The sequence below is a fragment of the Dipodomys merriami genome, unplaced genomic scaffold (assembly GCF_024711535.1).
Source record: "Dipodomys merriami isolate MVZ:Mamm:240054 unplaced genomic scaffold, mDipMer1.0.p SCAF_2, whole genome shotgun sequence".
In the NCBI taxonomy this organism is placed as follows: Eukaryota; Metazoa; Chordata; class Mammalia; order Rodentia; family Heteromyidae; genus Dipodomys; species Dipodomys merriami.
In genome coordinates, this window is record NW_027203381.1 from 28,058,493 (window position 1) to 28,077,192 (window position 18,700).

Here is an 18,700-nt window from a genome sequence, read left to right on the forward strand (position 1 = left end):
GAGCTGAAGACTTCAGTAATTACACAAGGTTGCTTTCTGTGAATTACATAATTTGACACTCACAGAACTCCTTTGAGGAGACCACTAAGGATCTTAATATCTCTACATTACAGAAAAGAAAGATGGGGTTCAGATACATTCATGATTTACTCTGAAGCCACGTAGCCAGGGCTAGAAAATTCAGGTAACCAGCCTCAATCCTATACTCTTCTGTCTTCACTAGTAAGAAAATGGTTAAGGCATTTTCTTGATACTGCTCAACTGTTTTGTTGAAACACACAGCTCTATGCTTTCTAGATGACGTGTCCTTCCAGCTGCCTCCTCACCGTTCATGGTATTCAAACCCACCAGTGGTGCTAAATCATAGGTTCTATCTCTACCTTAGCCATGTCAGAAAGAGGTTTAGAAATTCGATCACTGCTGTTCAAGTTTGATAATTCATTAAAATATGAACACTTTAAAAGGGATTTGAGTTGGAATGGGTTATAATCTCTTAATCCACCTCCCCCAATCCTGATGGCAGAATTCCAGAGAAGAGAGATCATTCAGATCCATGCTGTTCAATATGGTAGCCACCAGCCACATGGGGCTACTGAGCGTTTGAAAAGTAGCTGATCCCAATTATGATTTTGCTTCAAATGTAGATAAATATGAGATTTCAAAGGCAAGAACACAAAATATCTCATTAATATTTTATAAGTAGGGTATATTAAAATTAGAAACATTTTAGATGTATGGAATTAAATGTCAAAAAATAATACAATTAATTTTATCTGATTGTATTTTTACTTCTTGAAATGTTGCTATTAGTTGATTTTAAATTTTATATGGCTCATGTTTGTGGCTAATGAACTGTGCTGATGTGAACAATAAGCTTTTCTAGTACTTCTAATAAATAACTCCAAACAGACAGCCATAGATTATTATCTGATTATTGTCTGAGTATTATCTGAATAGTTGAGGTACCATTATCTGCAGATAATAGGGATATAAAACTGAGTCCTTTTAAGAAGATGGTGCTATTTCTTCCCAAAAATTGTCCCCCGCTGTCAACTTTCTGAGCTTCCTAACATTGATAATCACCTTAGATACATGGGGGGGGGAGGGGAGAGTGAGTGTGTGTATGTGTGTGTGTGTATGTGTGTGTGTGTGTGTGTGTGAGAGAGAGAGAGAGAGAGAGAGAGAGAGAGAGAGAGAGAGAGAGAGAGAGAGAGAGAGAGAGAGAGAAATCCAGCATCCCCACCTAAGACCAGACAATTCTCTGAGCCAGTGTCACTGCCTGGAAGGGATTCTCTCTAATTCCTCCATCTCTCAACATGTCCTAGTCTGGTTCCTAAGGAAAAAAATTCTGATTAAAATCATGCTTTAACATTCTCTGAGCAGCCATAGAACAGTGAGAGACTATCCTATCTATGGACTCTCCAAAGTTGTTTGAGGTTGCTGGCTTTGAACAAAACTAAGGATATCAGAATTAAAGAACATTTAAATCAAGGTTAATGTATTGGTTGAAGTGGAATCTGGAGCCCACACTGATTAGGTCCTTTGATTGGAGGGAAAAGCCATCTTCCATAAAAAGTGTAACCTAACCTCCCAAGCTGGCACTGGAGAGAGAATCTATTTATGAAAGTCAACTTTCACCTAGTATCAAGTATTCCTCTCAAATACATCTTTGCTATAAGGGTCAAAATATTACTAGCAGTATGCTAACCAGTATGCTAACACCACTTCCCTTACAACAGTGCAGAGCATGGTGGTAGACTCCCAGTGAGTTCAGGGATGTAGGCTAAAATCAATGCTCAAGTCTTGGATAAAATAAGCCAGTCATCTTCTTGTTCCCCATCTATCTTCCATGGGATTTGCATGTAACAGTCTCTGCTCTCTCCTGTCTTTATTGCCTCTTAATGGTTGGGCAAAGCCCCCAGAATTATCATTTATCTTCAAAGATTCCACATAAACCAAGCAGGCCACCTGCAGAGGCCACTGCTTGGCTTGGTTCCAGCAAGAAACTTTGAATAAAGGAAAGGAAAAAAAACCACATACATGTCAGCAACTATTTTGTAATAAAACAAAACTTCCAGGTCCCTGAAATGTGAATCCACAAAGCCAGGAACGTCCAAAGAGCTTAGGCCACCTCTCACTCCAAGGTGGAGGGGAAGAGATGCATAACAATGTCATTTCATGTGATTAAAAATACATTGCATAAATAGGTGCAAGAAAATAGAATAAAATATAAACTAAAAATAAATGGTTGAGTCAACTCATCTTTAATGCTTTTCTGTGTAACATCTATTTTGTATAATAGAATATGACTTTCATACTCCAACTGCAAATTTAACCTTGGCCACAAGTTATGATATACATTACAATACACTTTTATTATGTTACACAGTATTGTGGTCGTTTTTTTTTAATCTATTGCTAAGCCCCTAACAGTATGTCTGCGTCAGTGAAGCCCATCTGTCACAACCACAGTGGAGACATTATTATGTAAATAGTTCTAGGGCCTCCTTTTGGGGGAATTTAATATACTGTCCTAATATTCTAGCTGGTAAAAAAAAATGTTTGTGAAAAAAAACAAACTTTTTTTTCCTTTTTGGATTGTTTCATTTGTAGAGAAAGGCAGATCAAGTTGCTAAGGGTTGTTTTATTTTTAAAATAGTCCAATTCTCTTTTCTTCTGTCTCTCATTCATGATGTCTTTAAAAGCTAATGATATGGTTCCTAATAAAATAAAATAAAATACATGAGAGACTTCTTTTAAACACAGCAGCTGAAGTCTGGAGCATTAATATCATACAGCCTAGTGCATTAGCCATCTTTTCTATATTACAGTCATATTTCAATAAACTAAGTTTTCTTAGCAGGTGCCATCTTGGATTATTTCTTTATTAGATAGAGTTATAAAATATGCAGAATGGTATGCTGAATTTTTGTGATATATTACTAGTTTGAAAACCTTTGCCAAAATTTATACATCTAAATCTTCCTCCTTAGAGGCGGAGAGGCAACACATAGAAGGAAAGACTGGCACTGTGCGTACAGGGCTGGGTAGCCAATGAGGGTGGGGCTGAATGAAGTGTAGTTTGCAAACAGAAGGCCACAGCTTTCTTTTTGCATCTTAATTAATCAAGTCAAGATTTTAGGGCAGTACAAAGAAAGGAGTTAATAGCAATGAGAACTGAACTGCTATGATGTCTCACTTCCAGATCATCCAGAACATGGTTTTAGTAGCTGATGCATCAAAAGTTCACTGACCCAGGCAAGCAGTGATGCTTTGAGAAAAGCAAGAAATGCTAACTTCACACTTGGGGGATGAAGTGGTCCCATGATTGTGTGGGCGGCTCTCACCAGGGACTGCAGGAGCTGAATGGGGGAGAGCTAAATCATAAAGGAAGTCTCCCAAGGATGCAAAAGGAAGTCTTAAAAGAAGAGAAGTGGAGAAGTGGAGCTGTAGCTCAAGGGGTAGGGTGCTAGCCTTGACTGAAGAGCTGAGGGACAGCGCCCAGGCCCAGAGTTCATTCCCCATGACCGACGGAAAAAAAAAAGAAGAAAAGTGGGATTTAGATGGTGGGAGTGAAGGAAAATGCTCTTAGATATCACAATTCATGCATGAATTGCTACCTACCCCAAGTTGGAGAAAAGACACAATTTAGGCCAGGGGCAGAAAGAACAAATAAACTGAAACAAAGGTAAGAGGGTTAGAGTAATAGGTCCTCTGTATTACTACCCAGGCCACTGCTCTGGAAACAGCTGGCAAGCTGGGGTGATCTCTTTGGGTATGTATTTCATGAAGAGTTGAATAGCTTTCCAGAGGGAACTATCTTAAGAATAAGTAGGAAGCCAAGCTTTATCCAGAGACAAAGTTGGAGTAACCTGTGAGGGAAGGTCATTCTGGAGGAAGCAGGATACTTGTCCCTAGTAGGTTTCCACATCCAGCTATGAGTCAAGTCTAAACAGAAAACCAGGCTAAAAAGAAAATATAAAAACAAGCACCAATTTATATCCAAAAACCGCGAGAGTAAGCTCTTCTCCTGTGACCCTACCAAAATCATGTCATAAAATGGGTCCCTCTTTCTCTACATACCTTCCCATCCTAGAACAGCACTCTGTTGCTTGCAGAAGTGGTCACTGTGGTGCATTGTGGTACAAGGGCAGTTTGCAATGAGCCTGAGGCAGGAAGAGTAAAATAGGATGTGGTGATTCAGAATAGAAGTAAAAGTGGTGCCCAGATGAGGCAAAGCTACCCAGCAGTAGCAGCAATAGTGCCTAGTGGGTGGCACCACTTGCCAAACAGAGGGAGGTGTGTGTGTGAAACACCATCTAGGAACTAAGTGTTTGAGGAGGAAGACATTCATGTCTGTGAGCAAATGGTTACAGTGAGTGTGACTCCATGTACCCATGAGCACCATGTCTTCAGTGTATGTAGGTAAGGGTAAATGAAGGATGGTCAGCAAGTTCCCTAGGGCCCAGGTTGAGGATTTGGATGTTAAACTAAAGTCAGATACCATCACTTGTCTGTGACAGTATGATAGCCACGTGGACATCCTCTCTATCTTCTTATTCTACTATTCTCAGGGTGGACTCAGCTAAGGCCCCCTGACCAAGGGACCCTCCCCCTAAAGCTCAATAGTTTCTACCCGTTTCCAATAAAGTTTGTTCAGGTCAGAGCCATAAAAAGTCTGGGTGGCTTAGCCATGCTAATCATTCATTGAGTCCCTTGGCAAGGACTGAAGCAAGGGTTATCAGGGAGCAGGAAAATAAAAGTTCCATCTGAGTCAGACAGGAGCCCCCAGTGCCAGCAGGTAAGGCGTCCTCAGGGAGGAAGAAATAACATACTTGGTTCTTCCGGTGCATACTATAGTAGCTCAAGACAGCCAAAAGAGAAGATGATATGAAAAGGAAGAACAGAGATCTTCCCAGAAGAAGTGAGTCTGGAGTTAGCCGCAGTCCTGCTGAGAACAGAGTAAGGGTCAAGCACTGATATCCCACATCTCTCAACAAAACTGTCTTTCCACAGACCCAGAATTATTCAAGGGGAGGTCACAGAAGCATCATGCAGCCGGTCATCTGCTTCTGAGCGTTGTAGTCATGATGCTTCTTTTCTGCCTGACCCCGGGGTTGGCCTAATCCAGAGCTGATTTAGCTGTCTGCACATAAGTGGGAAGAGGAAAAGTAAGCACTGCGGGAGGGAAAGAGGTGGACAAGACACGCTAATACGTGGAAGAGAGGTCCAGGGAAGAAGCAGCTCCATTTGGAAACACCCCCACCAGGATGCAGATGTTCCAGCAGCAGGCTGGGCAGCAGGCCTGGCAGGAAGCTGTTCCAGCTCTGTCCTCCAAATCCATCCCTTTCTTGAGTCCCTTTCTTGCCCTTTCACTCTGCTCTTCTTCCTCCCTCCCCTACTGTCTCCACCTCCTGTCCCTTTGACCTCCTTTTGCTGCGTTTTCTTTATCCTCACACCTTTATCTTTCTCTCCCTGGAACTCTGGGATTAGAATTAGTGCATGATTCTCTCTCTCTCTCTCTCTCTCTCTCTCTCTCTCTCTCTCTCTCTCTCTCTCTCTCTCTCTCTCTCTCTCTCTCTCTCTCTCTCTCTCTCTCTCTCTATTCTAGTGCTGAGAAGAAGAAGAATCTGGCAGTGACTCTTCATCTCTTCTGACTAGAACTAGGGAGTGCGGACACAAACAAAATGTACCTGAAAGGAGAAGAGGAAGAGAAGAAGTTCATCGAAGGGACAGGCTCCATTTTCATATTTTGTTCCTGAGAGAGATGAAAAAGAGAGCAAGACAATCAACCCACCAAACAACTAGAACTCACAGGGCATAGAGGTAAAATGACTTAATTTTCCCATCTGTTTTCAAACATACCTATCAAATCCTCTTTCCCATCCTTATTGACAGTCCAAGCATATTTCTTTGCTTTCAATCACTAATAATTATTTTAAAAAGTACAAATAAGCTGAGATTTGTTCTATCTTTCAGCTTTCATTTCTACAGAGAGTTTACACATTTATCTCCTCTAGTGGAATATTAGCTATTTCTATACAGGCAAGGTCTTAAATCTCCCTCTACACCTGGCCAAGGGCATATACAGAATAGAGAGACTAAGAAAGTCAACTATCAGAAATGCCTTCCTTTTGTGTACCCTTCAGTATCACTCAGGATTTGAGCTACAAACCCAAGCTCGATCCTTTATTGAGGCTAAGGAAGAGTGAGGTTAGAAAAGCCAGTGTTTTCCATACCCAATCCTAGAGTCAGGTTACCCTGAACACACACCACCAAAGAGACCAGAGCAATCATTTCTTACTGCAATGTTTTTATTTCCTAAAGTCATAAACCACACCCCAACCACACGAGCCATCTCTAGGATATGGGTTAGAAATTGCAATATCATTCTCCTACCACATTTGGGGGAATTAAAGAACAGAAAAGGAACTGCCTTGTTCAAGGTCACACAGTGCCTAGAATCAAAACTTACTTTGTCCCATAATTCGTCTACTGGCCAAAATGTCTCTGGTGCACTTTCTCCTGGGCCATCCCTCAGGCTCTGCCAGGAACAAGGACAGGAGATCTGAGGCCTTGGGGATGCCTTTCACTTTGTTCTCTTTCCAAAATAGTCAGATTCTGGGAGCCACTGACACTTCTCAGTGGGGAATAAGGGGAGAGAGCTTAAAGAGCTTGGAATGACACTAGGTCAGGCTCTTCCTGCGTTCCCTGTGAAAAACAAAACCCAAGAATCCCTGGGATACAAAAAAAAAAAGTCAACAATGTATTGGGAATTCCTGAAAATCCATGGAGAACTTCTCTATGCAAAAGAGGTGTCCACATCATTTTTGATGAGTTCAATGTAAATGAATCAGAAACAGATGGATTAAGTTTCCCTTCAACTTGCATGCATTGGAGAGTTGCAGCTGAGAAAAATGCTTAGACTCGTGCATTTCCACAGACTGGGCAACTCCACACAGAGTAGGGTGTTTTGCTGAGTCCCAAACACTGACTTCTCTTGTCCCTAAAAATAACTGAGCTGTCCAGCTGTTGGATGGAGATTTTTCTCTTTTGGTTTTGTTTCATTTGATTTTCTCACGAAGCAGTAGGGTGATAAATGACTTCCAAACGTGGTAGAATGTTCTTGGGGAATCAAGCATCCAGAAAAGTAAGACGATAAAAAACTAAGCCTGTCACAATATCACATCATTGCCCTCACCAGGACTTCTGTCCCTAAAACACTACCTGTCAACACTTAACCATCTGTCAGTGTCAACCCTAAGATGTACTTCCAATATGAAACTTTTGGGATTCTTTTGCTTAGCATTATGAACCCGCAATGCTCTAAAGCGTTCAATAAGTGTCTCACGCAAGGCTCTTGCCTACAGTGAGTTTACATTCTAATTAACCAATCTCCTGAAAATTTATGAGGCACTTAAGAAACAATTAGTAGATTAATATAGGTAGGTCAAAATGAAGGACGTGTTAACTGACTGTAGGAATTCATATGGAGAAATCACTATGTATAGCAAAGAGCTTAGAAATCGCAATAGTACGCAACATTCATTAACTTCTGTGTTTTAAGGACTTAGGTAAGTGTTTTCTCTTTGGATCTTCGAAGAATCCCTTAAACATAGAAAGACTGGTTTTGCAGAAGGGAAATGAGGACTTAAGTTTAAACGTCTCTTTCAATGTCAAGTAATGCGGAAGCAGGCTAGAATCCAGACTACTAGCTTCTAATCAAGGTATTTGTACCCGATGTCACATCACTTCTCAAAAAGGTATGTTACATTCAAATAGGTGGGTAACTATGGCCTTCCCTTGCAGACAATTAGAATCTCCTTTCTAACTTAAATTCAAAGTTGACTGGCATACTTCTATCCCACTATCTTGTAACAAATTCCACCTGTTTTGGAATTTCTCTTCTTCTCTCCTAGTTTTGAAGCGTCAGTATAAATTTGTACTTGGGATTTCCCAACCTAAAATGTTTCATCCTCTCTCATATCCTATTTACAATTGATTTTTGAGAGGTGCTAAGTACTGGGAAAATTCTTTTCCTTAAAAAAGTCATATGGAGATACATTTTGTTCCCTAAGAATTCAATGAATCTTTCCCACTCCATATTTGTCACAAGTGTCTATATTGCTATGGGTCTGCTTCTATTGACCTGTTATTGCAATAATGCTACTCTATCTTAATTATTGTAGCTTTAAAATAAATCTTAATATTCACTCACTAGAATAAAAATTTCACTCCTTAGAATGTGTCTTAGCTATTCTTAGTATGACTAACATCATGTACATTTTTAAGATTTATTCTTAGGATTTTTATCTTATGTTTTTGATGCTATAAAAAGTGATATATTTTTATTTCATTTTCCAATTGTATGTGGCCATATATGGTTTTTCAAAATCAACTAGTGCACAGCTGTTTACGGAAAACTTGCTAAACTCACTTGTGAATGCTAATAATTTGTTGATTTGCCTAGATATTTTTACACACAAAATAATATGATCTATGAATAAATGCTTACAATTATTTCTGGCTTTCCAATTCCAATAATATTTTCCATTTTCCTTGCTGCATTAGTCATAACATCCAGTACAATATTGAACAGGAAAAAAAATGATGTGGGTACCATGATTTGGCTAAGATCCCAAAAAAAGGAATCTGTCAATATTTCTACAAAATTGTTATTGTTATCCAAGTGTATTTGACGATATCCTTTATCCAAAAGATCACCCTTCGTTACAAGATGTCTATATGTTTGTTGTTTACTAACATTTGTTTTTATAAATTTTTGCACAAAAAATCTTTGCTTAAGATAACCAGATATTTTCCAGAATATTTTGTTAATGTGGCAAAATCCATTCATTGACATTTAAATATTTATTCATAGAAGAAGCCCACATCAGAGGTGACAAATTATTGTTTCATGCATCTCTGGATTTCACTTGCTAATAGCTTATGTAACATTTTAATCTAAATGTTCAGATGAGGCACTGATTTGTGCTTTCCTTCCCCCATGCTCCGCCCCCCGCCAGGTCTTACTATTTATAATGGCCTTACCATCAAGTTGAAATATTTCCCTTTTCTGTCACTCTGTAAAGAGCTTGGTTCAAACCAGCATTTTTTGTTTCTCATATATGTGATAAATTTTTCTACTGAAATCTTTATTTCTGAAGTTTTCCTCCTGAGGAAATTACAAATTAAATTCCTTTATTACTTATAAAACACTCAGATTTTCCATTTCTCCTGGTGCTACATTTAGTAGGTGTGTTTTCCTATAAATTAGTCTATTTGAAATAAACTTTCAAATTTGTTTACAATAAATTCTTGTATTCATATTTCTTCTGGGGGCTTTGTTAGTTTGTATAAATTGTACCAAATAATGGATTTCATCATGAAATTTTTATACATGAATATAAGTCATTTTCATTGTGTATACCCCCATTATCTACCCTTTCTCTTTTGTTTCTGCTTGTCTTGTTCTACTCTCTCTTTCACACACACACACACACACACACACACACACACACATATTCATTACACACACTCTCTCTGTGTCTCTGTCTCTGTCTCTGTCTCTGTCTCTCTCTCTCTCTCCTTTAGATTCCAATTATGAGGAGAAAAAGCACATGATATTTGTTTACTGAATCAGGTCTATTTCACTTAACATGATAATCTCCATCCAGTTCTGTCCATTTTCCTACAAATGACATGACTTCATTCTTCTTTTTTATTATCAAGGTGAAATACAGATAGGTTTCAGTTACGTAAGTAAGGTAAGAGTACATTTCCTGTCAACCTTGTTATACTTTGATGGCTGAATAAGTCTGCCTTGGGTGTCTTGGCTATATTTATTTTATCCATTTATCCATTGTTGGTCACCTAAGTTTATTTCATAACTTGGCTACTGTGAATAGTATCACAGTAAACATGTGTTCACAAGTATCATTATTGTATTCCAATTGTGATTCCTTTGGGTATAAACTTAAATCATATGTGGTTCAAGTTCTGGTTTTGTGAGTAAACTCCACATTGGTTTCCATAAATTTCCTCCAACAGTGAGTAAGGGATCTTTTCCTTACTACTTCACAACATATGCCTTTGTTTTCTTTATTGCCATATTGATAGGGGTAAAATGTAATGTCAGTGTGGTTTTGAAGGGCATTTCACTGGTGGCTAAAGAGGCTGAGCAATTTCTCATATATTTATTGGCCATCTTTAATCTGTTGAAAAGTGTCTGTTCAATTGGCTCTGAAGTTTTTAGTGCTTGCCAATTTGTGCCTATTAATTAGAAAACTGAGACCATTAACTTTCAATTTTTATTGAAAGGTAGGAATTATTTCCTGTTATTTTACTATTATATAATATTTGATCTTCCTAATCCTAATGTGTTAATCCACTCTTCTATTACACTTATTCTATCTTGCGTTCTCATGGTTCTATTAATTTTCCTCTTCTATGTATAAGATCCTATGTTTGTTCTGTAATGCTGGCTTAGTGGCTATGATTATATGCCGTTAGCTTGTGTTTATGATGGATGTTTTTATTTCTGTTTTGATTTTGAAGGTTAAATATGTTGGATAGAGTGATTTAAGTTAGCAGTAATTTTCTACCAGGGCTTTAAGTACACCATTCCATGCCCTGTTGGCTTTGTGACTTGAGCGTTGCCCTTACAGCTTTTAATGTCTTTTCTATGTTATGTATACTTAATGTTTTTATTATAATATAACATAGGGAGACGTTTTTCTTTTCATATATGTTTGGGGTAAGACCCCTATCTATACCTGGATTCTCATCTCTTATCCTAAGATTTAGGAATTCTTTCTGCCATTTTTTTTTAATCAGTCATGCAACCTGAACTCTGGGCCTGGGCTCTGTCCCTCAGCTCTTGAACTCAAGGCTAGCACTCTACTACTTGAGCCTCAGCGCCACTTCTGGCTTTTTCTGCTTATGTGGTGCTGAGGAATTGAACCCAGGGCATCATGCAGGCAAGGCAAGCACTCTACAACTGAGTCACGTTCCCAGCCCCCTCTGTCATTATTTTTATTACATATGTTTTCTACACCTTTAGTTTGCACCTTTTCAACTTTCCATTTTCTATTAATAAGATTTTAATAGAGTCCCAGAGATCTTACATGTTGTGTTTTTTATTTTCCTTTTTTCCCACTGTCATCTGAATGTTCCATTTCATCTATCTTTTATCTACAGACCCGATATTTTGTCTTCCATTTCACTTAGAACATTGATAAGGCTATCAATCTAGTATTTCATCTGAGCTTTTCTCTAACTTTGCTCTTTGTTTTGGCATCTGGGGTTGTCCTATCACATAACTGGCTCCATCTCCATCCAGCCTATTCTGCTCACAATATTCCATCACAATGTTCATCTATCTACATAGAACCACCATAAAGTGGCCTTACCACTTGAATCACAAGGTGACGCAGGGGACACTGTACGGCATTCACTCACCCATTTATTCCCTGACAGAGTAATTTTCTTCTTGTCATCTGAAATTCCAGAGTGAGGGGAGTGGGTGCAAACCTTTGTAAGAAAGTAAAACATAGCATTAAACACTTGATTATCAATAAATTAGCTATTCAAAAACAATTGGCTTTAATCCTATAGAATTGTCTTTTCAATATTTACTCCATTGTGGCAATACTAGGGCTAAAACAAAAGAAATTGTTCAAGACTAGACTAAAAACTGTAAAACCTTATTCGTTGGATGATATCTGTTTGTAATGAACACAGTACTCATTTTTATGTAAAGACTGTTTCTGTGGAGGCTCTTCTTTATTTATTCATTGAACAAACATTTATTTAAGCAGACTCTGAGCTGGGATACAGAGCAAAGGGACTAGTGGCATCATCCTCAAGGGGTTTCTGTCTGTTGCAGGGTGTTTACAATGCATTTTGTGGAGTGTCACAATGGAGAGTAACATGCACAGAAAGGGCCCAAGCCTAGACAAGGGCAAGAAATAATGATGGAAGACTTCTTAAGCTTTGGGACTAGCTGAGATGTATCAGCAGCCATTTGTTTCTTTCCTGAACTTCTCACTGGCTTCACAGGCACCTTTTCCAATGTGAAAAATTAAAATTCAGCTGTGCAAGTCTGAGAGATTGGTAGCTCTAAGTTAGTGGAGTTTGAATTAATGAAGTTTAAACTGGTCGTATTTGTTCTTACACTCAAACGAGTTCACACTTGTTACTGAGCCCCCTAGAAAATGATTTGTGTTTTGGCCTACAAGCCAAGTTTTCACAGTAAAAGTTCTAATTATAAATGTTTTTCTTGTGGGGCTTGAACTCAGGGCCTAGGCGCTGTCCCTGAAACTCTTCATGCTCACAGCTTGTACTCTACCACTTGAGCCACCGAACCATTTCTGGTTTTTGAGTGTGATATAAGTGTCTCATGGGGACTTCTCTGCCCAGGCTGACTTGGAACCATGAACCCCAGATCTCTGCCTTCTGAATAGCTAGGATTATAGGTATGAACCACCAGCATCTGGTCATAAATACATTTTTTAATACTGCATACCATGACCCCAAGCAAATGAATTATGGTAAAAAAAAAAAAAAAGTGTTATTCAGGAGGTGATTAAGTGCAAGTAAGAGGTATTGGAGAGCTCAGGAGAGGAGAGGCATTTCCCTGAGGGAAGCAGGACTCAGACTCTCCTTTGTGGTCCTAAAGACAGGACTATCTATCCTCACTCTCCCACATTCTGGTCTCTCAGATCTGGGTCAGGACTAGCAGGCCATGTGGGTGGTGAGAAGGTGCAAAGTGAGAAACTTCAGGTGACAAACAGAGAAAAGGCCACAGGACAGATTGCTCCTCCTGGGGACACTGCAAACTATGCCCACACTTTATGCAAATAAAGTCCATATCTATGCAAATACTCACAGAGCTCTATTAGTTGCCAGAAGCAAACAGGCCTTGGAGGAAAGGCAGTTGTCTTCCATTCTGCGTCAGGTACTACATCTTGTTTTAAGTTAAATGTAAAAGCCATATCCACCTCACTGCCCTCCCTTAAAGTTAAAGGTTGAATCACAAGGTGTCAAATATTGAATTCTTAAGAAGCTTAGCTCAAATAATAACTTTCTTTAGTAAGATCAGAGCTCATTTTTGTATAGCCATAGCTGGCCTAGTGGCATTGAGACACCAAATCCAGATAGCCTTTGACCTCTCCATCTCTCTCTCTTATGTTGTTACCCATTGCTACACACAATTTTCCTTCCCTATGATCTCCACCTAACTTAGACTCCATCTTAGGGCCCAAAGAGGTGCATAATGCTAACTTGATGCATATTTCATGCTGATACAGTCAAAAATCCTACACATTTGAATGGATGCCCTCAAGATTTTAATCTACCAGGATGACTGTCCTATGCTGAATGTTTATTTCAAGGCCTCCCTTCTGTACTCTCTTCGAGTGTACAAGCAACCCCTTCCTCACTCCACAGTGACAACTAGAACCCAACACCTGCTGATGCCACCACCACATGCTGTCCCCTCTTCACGTCCTGAGAATCCTTCATTCCACCTGTTAAGTGTCCCCTTCCCTTCCCAAGTGGTTATTCTCTTTAAGGCAACTCATCTTGAAGGGAAGGAAAAGGCTGAATTTTTAGGAAACATCTTCCCAGGAGGCATGACCAGGCCTGGCTTCTGGAATTCATTTTCCAGCTAAGCACTTTAGTACCATGTTCCTTGTGGTTATTAGCACAAGTGACAACAGCCTTTTCCTCCCTGAGCCACACAGATTAAGGAAACCTAAGACTACATTTCTAAAATTGTTTCCATTTCAACCCACAGAGAATCAATACAAGAGAAGAGCATTGCCTTAAACTCTAATGTTATCCAAACTCAAATTCATTTTTGATGGATTGGCGGCTGTGTTTTCTTAAGGCCAGGCCAAGATAAATATACACATTTCTTAAGATTCTTTTTTCTCTCTCCCCACTCCCATCCCCCACACAGAGAGAGTATAGTGAATGTTACACCCAGCTGTCCCCAGGACACAATCTGTTTGGGGAAATTGGAAAACTATTTTCAGTAAAGAGATCCTGGGGCTCTAAGTCTGTCAGCCAGCACTGACCATATGACTCAGGAGTCCCCAGTCTCATGAGAGTCATGGCACATGCTTCAAACAGCCTCAGGCATAGGGTACAGACACAGACATCCAAACTGTCTATATCTACTGTTGGACCCAGTCCCATTCCCATACCTCCTGTGCACTGCCATGCCTAGGCTCCCTTGATTCCCACAGCCAGTGTATATTCAAACACAATCCTAACCCTGGTACTCAGATCTAATAATGGCTTGAATCAGTGTATGAAGGGAAAAGGGAAAGACATAACAAAGCTTTAGTTTTCAAGCTCAATAACCAGTCATCGCTGGCCTTAGATGTCTGCTTTGCTCCCCTACTGTCCCCAGAAAGCCCCATTCCTGCCATCTTATTCTTCAGAACTCAACTCATGCATCACTTCCTCCAGGAAATCTTCTTTCTATGTGTCTCCTCATTACACCCTGGTCACACCTCTGCTACAATGTTGATCACCAAGAACTGCAAGTAGCTGTCTGTGTATCTCCCAAACTATAATCTAAACAACCTGAGAGCAATGTCCATGCCTGACTCAGCAGTATAGGACACAATGCCTGATACATAGTAAATCACTTGCAGATGAAGCAGGAGTAATAAAGAAATGAATAAATTAATGAAATCCCAGCTTGACTTTGGTGCAGAATTAGCCAACAGAATTTCTGTTTTCATTTCTGAAATTATATTTTAATCATAGTTCCATATTTTTGGTGCTTGCTATCAATATGAATATTTTCTGGCCTTTGCTTCATCATTTGGCCATGTTACCTGTTTCAGCTGATGGGACATCAGAAAAATGGCATTAGGAACAGGGGTTTAGCAAGCTCTTGCTGAAAGGAATTTGTCTTCCTTTGCTTCTGAGAATTCTCTGACCAACACCACACCAATAAGTTTGGACTTCCTATAGATGGCTGGGAGTAGGCCCCACCATCCTTTCCATCCTATATTTGGTAGTCATCAGTCAAATGGAGTCATATCCATAGGCGATGCCTGGGCCAATTACTACATTCCTGATTCAGCCTCTGACATGGAAACATAGCTTGTGATTATTGATCCTATGAACGCCAGGGTTTAACCATACAGGCCTGAGTCTTATAGCCTTTCATCAGGGAAAGTCAGCCCCTCCAGGCCTCCATTTACTACCTTCATGTGCTTGATTATGGACTATGTCTTTCTTATCCCAATAAGTTCAGGATATACTTGACTATGTCTTCAAATATTCTACTAATAGAAACATGATCTACCGTAGATCACAACCATGATACACAAATAAAACTCATTCCATATCCAAGAAGGACACTATTGATATTTTTGATACATTAGAGTATATCCAGGTTAATCGAAAAGGCTGAGAAAGTCAATACAGGAAGCCATGGACTATTGTGTAGATAAGGGAAGAGAATAGTATTAGAGTAGATTCAACTCTTGACTTAAACCTTGAAATAAACTTGGTCCTACCACAACTCTTACTACTGTAAAACTAGAGTCTAGCCCAACACAGAGCTGCCTTGCTCCCAACAAACAGGACAGGGAATCAAATCTATATTACCATTATGTTTATTTCTCCCGGAAAGATTTAATCCATGAAAAGTATGCCCCAACACCTTCTTTTTCCTGACTTTCTTGTTGGAGATCCACAGTTCTAGCCCACAAAATGCACAATTCTAGTCCTGAAAATTGTCCCACTTACCCTGGGCTTCTAATCACCATTAGTAATGTCAGCCTTCATCTCTTAGCCTGGGTCTAACTCTGCCATTGCTTCTTCGTTTCAAGCCCTACTGCCCCTATTTCTGTTCTATTAATGTTTGTTTACTAGACTATAAGATCATGAAAATTCAATGCTTACAGCATTGAACTTCCTTATACTAACCCCCCTAGAGCAGAATGATAGATTGCCAAGTTGGCGTCATGGTATACAAGAAGAAATTACCCAGTTTTTCCAGGCACAATGGTAACTGCCTGGACAATAGGCATGGCCATTTGGAATGAGGGAAAAGACCTGAAGAATGGCAGTGCAGATCAGAAGGCCAACTTAAACAGTCCACCTTCCTGATTGGAAAGAAGCACAGAAAGAGCACAAAGAATGAATTATACAACATTTTAAAGCTAGATAAGATCCAAGGCATAGGTGAACCCAAGGGACATCTCTAAGATGGAAAATTGTCCTCAAGAGGCCAGGACTCTACTGGTAGGGGCTTGTTTTGAGCTTTGCACATTCAGTCTCAGAACAAGTAATGACAAATTTGGGCACTTGGGATCCCATAGGAATGAGTTCTCTCTCCAGGAGAACTCTATGCCTCTGTTGTACGGGAGAACCCATTCCTTGCCTGATCTTTGTCCACAGACACTACAAGTGGGTCAAAAATAATTAATGCTTTTACTCAGTTGGTTTACCCTCTGGGGAGTGTAACCAGATCCACAGCAATGGCATTCATTAAAGAAATCAGAGTTGTAAGCCTTTTAAGTGACTAATTTCATTTAATTTTAAACCAGGTCTAAAGTTTCTTCTGTATTCTATCAGTGAACTTCAGGGTCTTAACCCAAAGAACTATGATAAATTAGATAGAGATGACCTGAACCTATGAAGCTGCATCCATTTAACTCATCAGCCAGCCTTTGCCCTCCTTCAAAGTGTCATCATTGTTCCCTGTTGATTTAATAGTGTTATCACAAGTAGAGACCTGTTTGTTTAATGAGTCCTAAGCCCAGGTAACATATAAGTAGTCCCAGCACATTTTAGCAAGCTCTGGTCTCCCCAGGGTAATAGTACATAGGAAAGCAACTTCCAACGCAACATACATGCATGTGTGTGCACGCCTGCACACATGCATGCAACCATACCTGGAAGTCTCACAGTCCTCTTATAGAAATACTTCTCCCAGGAGAGACTGGATGTGTAAGATAAACTCCTTTAAATGTTGTGTGCCTGCCAGCCACTAATGCAAAGAACATAATTAAGATGGAAAACAACCAAATCCTGCAAGAAGCAAAGGCAAAACAAGACTGGGCCAACTTGGTGAAAAGGCCTCTCTCCCCTGTGGCTCTGTGCTCAAGAGCTCTCCACAGCACAGAAATAAATGAGGGCGGAAAGGAACACATGAATAAAACAAAAGATATATTTATGGAGCTTGGTTGGGCAACCCCTACACCACCTCCTGATGGCTTGACCCCTGGGGTCACCTTGCAATCTGGAGCTAGATCACGGTGTTTCACTATATTCTTTCCCACAGACTCTAGATGTTGTAAGTTAAGTGAACTCAGATGGGAAATGTGTTGAACATTCCGGAGCAGAGCAGGTGGAGAAGGTAGGAAGCCCAGCGAAGAACTAAGAAAATTACAAGAACTACAAATCAGAGACCAAGAGCCTCCAAAGAAAGTCAGCCTTGGCTCCATCTGGAGATGAGAACCTTATAACCTCAGCTCAAATGATGGGCAGGGAATAGTAGGACGGCCAATGGCAGATGCTATCACATTCAAGTGGGCACAGTATTATGGTACAAGTGTTTGGTTTATTCAGAGATGGAAACCAATCACCAGCTTGAGAGGCAAGAAGAGGGTCCAGGTTTTTATAGTCTAGACCAAAACTTGCCAGGGTCCGAGTCGAACCTCAATGGCTTAGACTGCAAGACAGTATTCTGCCCTTTCCAAAAAAATTGGATGGTAAGGAAGAAAACAGGTTCAGAAATCCAGTCCTATGAACTGTGTCATTAGGGCTCAAGGGAACGAATTTTGGAATCAGGCAGATGTGGCCTGTACATCCAGTCTATTGTTCACTTATAAAATGAGCCCAGTATGTCCCTCTGGAACTGTTATGAAGACTGGCAAAAAAAAGAATGGAAAATAATTAGCACAGGGAATGGCCCGTGTTTACACTATGATGACAGTGCTTATAGCAATGATGGCCATGTTGGTGTTAAAAGGAAAAGTTACAACAGTGACATCTAGGGTTACAACCACCCTGTCTATTTCAGGCTTCACTGGCTCATGGGACTGAGGCACATAAAGGCTAACCTGCTGGGTCAGGATCGATGCAGAAACTAAAGAGCTGTACGCATCAGCTCCACTTGTCTGCTGCTAGAGTTGGCAGAAGCTGGACCCAGTGACACAGGCAGCTTCCCTCTACTCCTATGTAGACCACCACTGGTTCAGACTGTAGGGTTAAAAGGCATGTTAGCAATCGCTTGGTGCGTAACAGAACAAAAACTAACACTGAAGCCTCCAAACTCAGAGCCTGACTCCTTCCTGTCTTCACCAAACTTTGTTATCTCACCCTGAGCAGACAGATCTCTCTTGTATTGTTAGGTAGCTATTCCTGTGAGGAACAAGTCTGTATTAATGAAGAGGTCAGACAAAGAGAAGCTACACCCTGTGTGAGTCTCCTCTTCCTCGGCGCCAAAGCCACTACCTCACTGAAGCGCCTGGAGTGGGTATGAATGTCATGATGAGCATGCCACAAGGAAGGGCCATCTTTCCTCAGTAATTAAGATCCTGTCTTCTTTCATCCACATCGTCCTTGTTGTCATGGGACACCAAATATTCTCTTCCAAACATGAGGTGTGAATCAGAACTAAAGCTCTCTTTCTTAAATTCACGATTGAAAAACAACAGCATTTGCA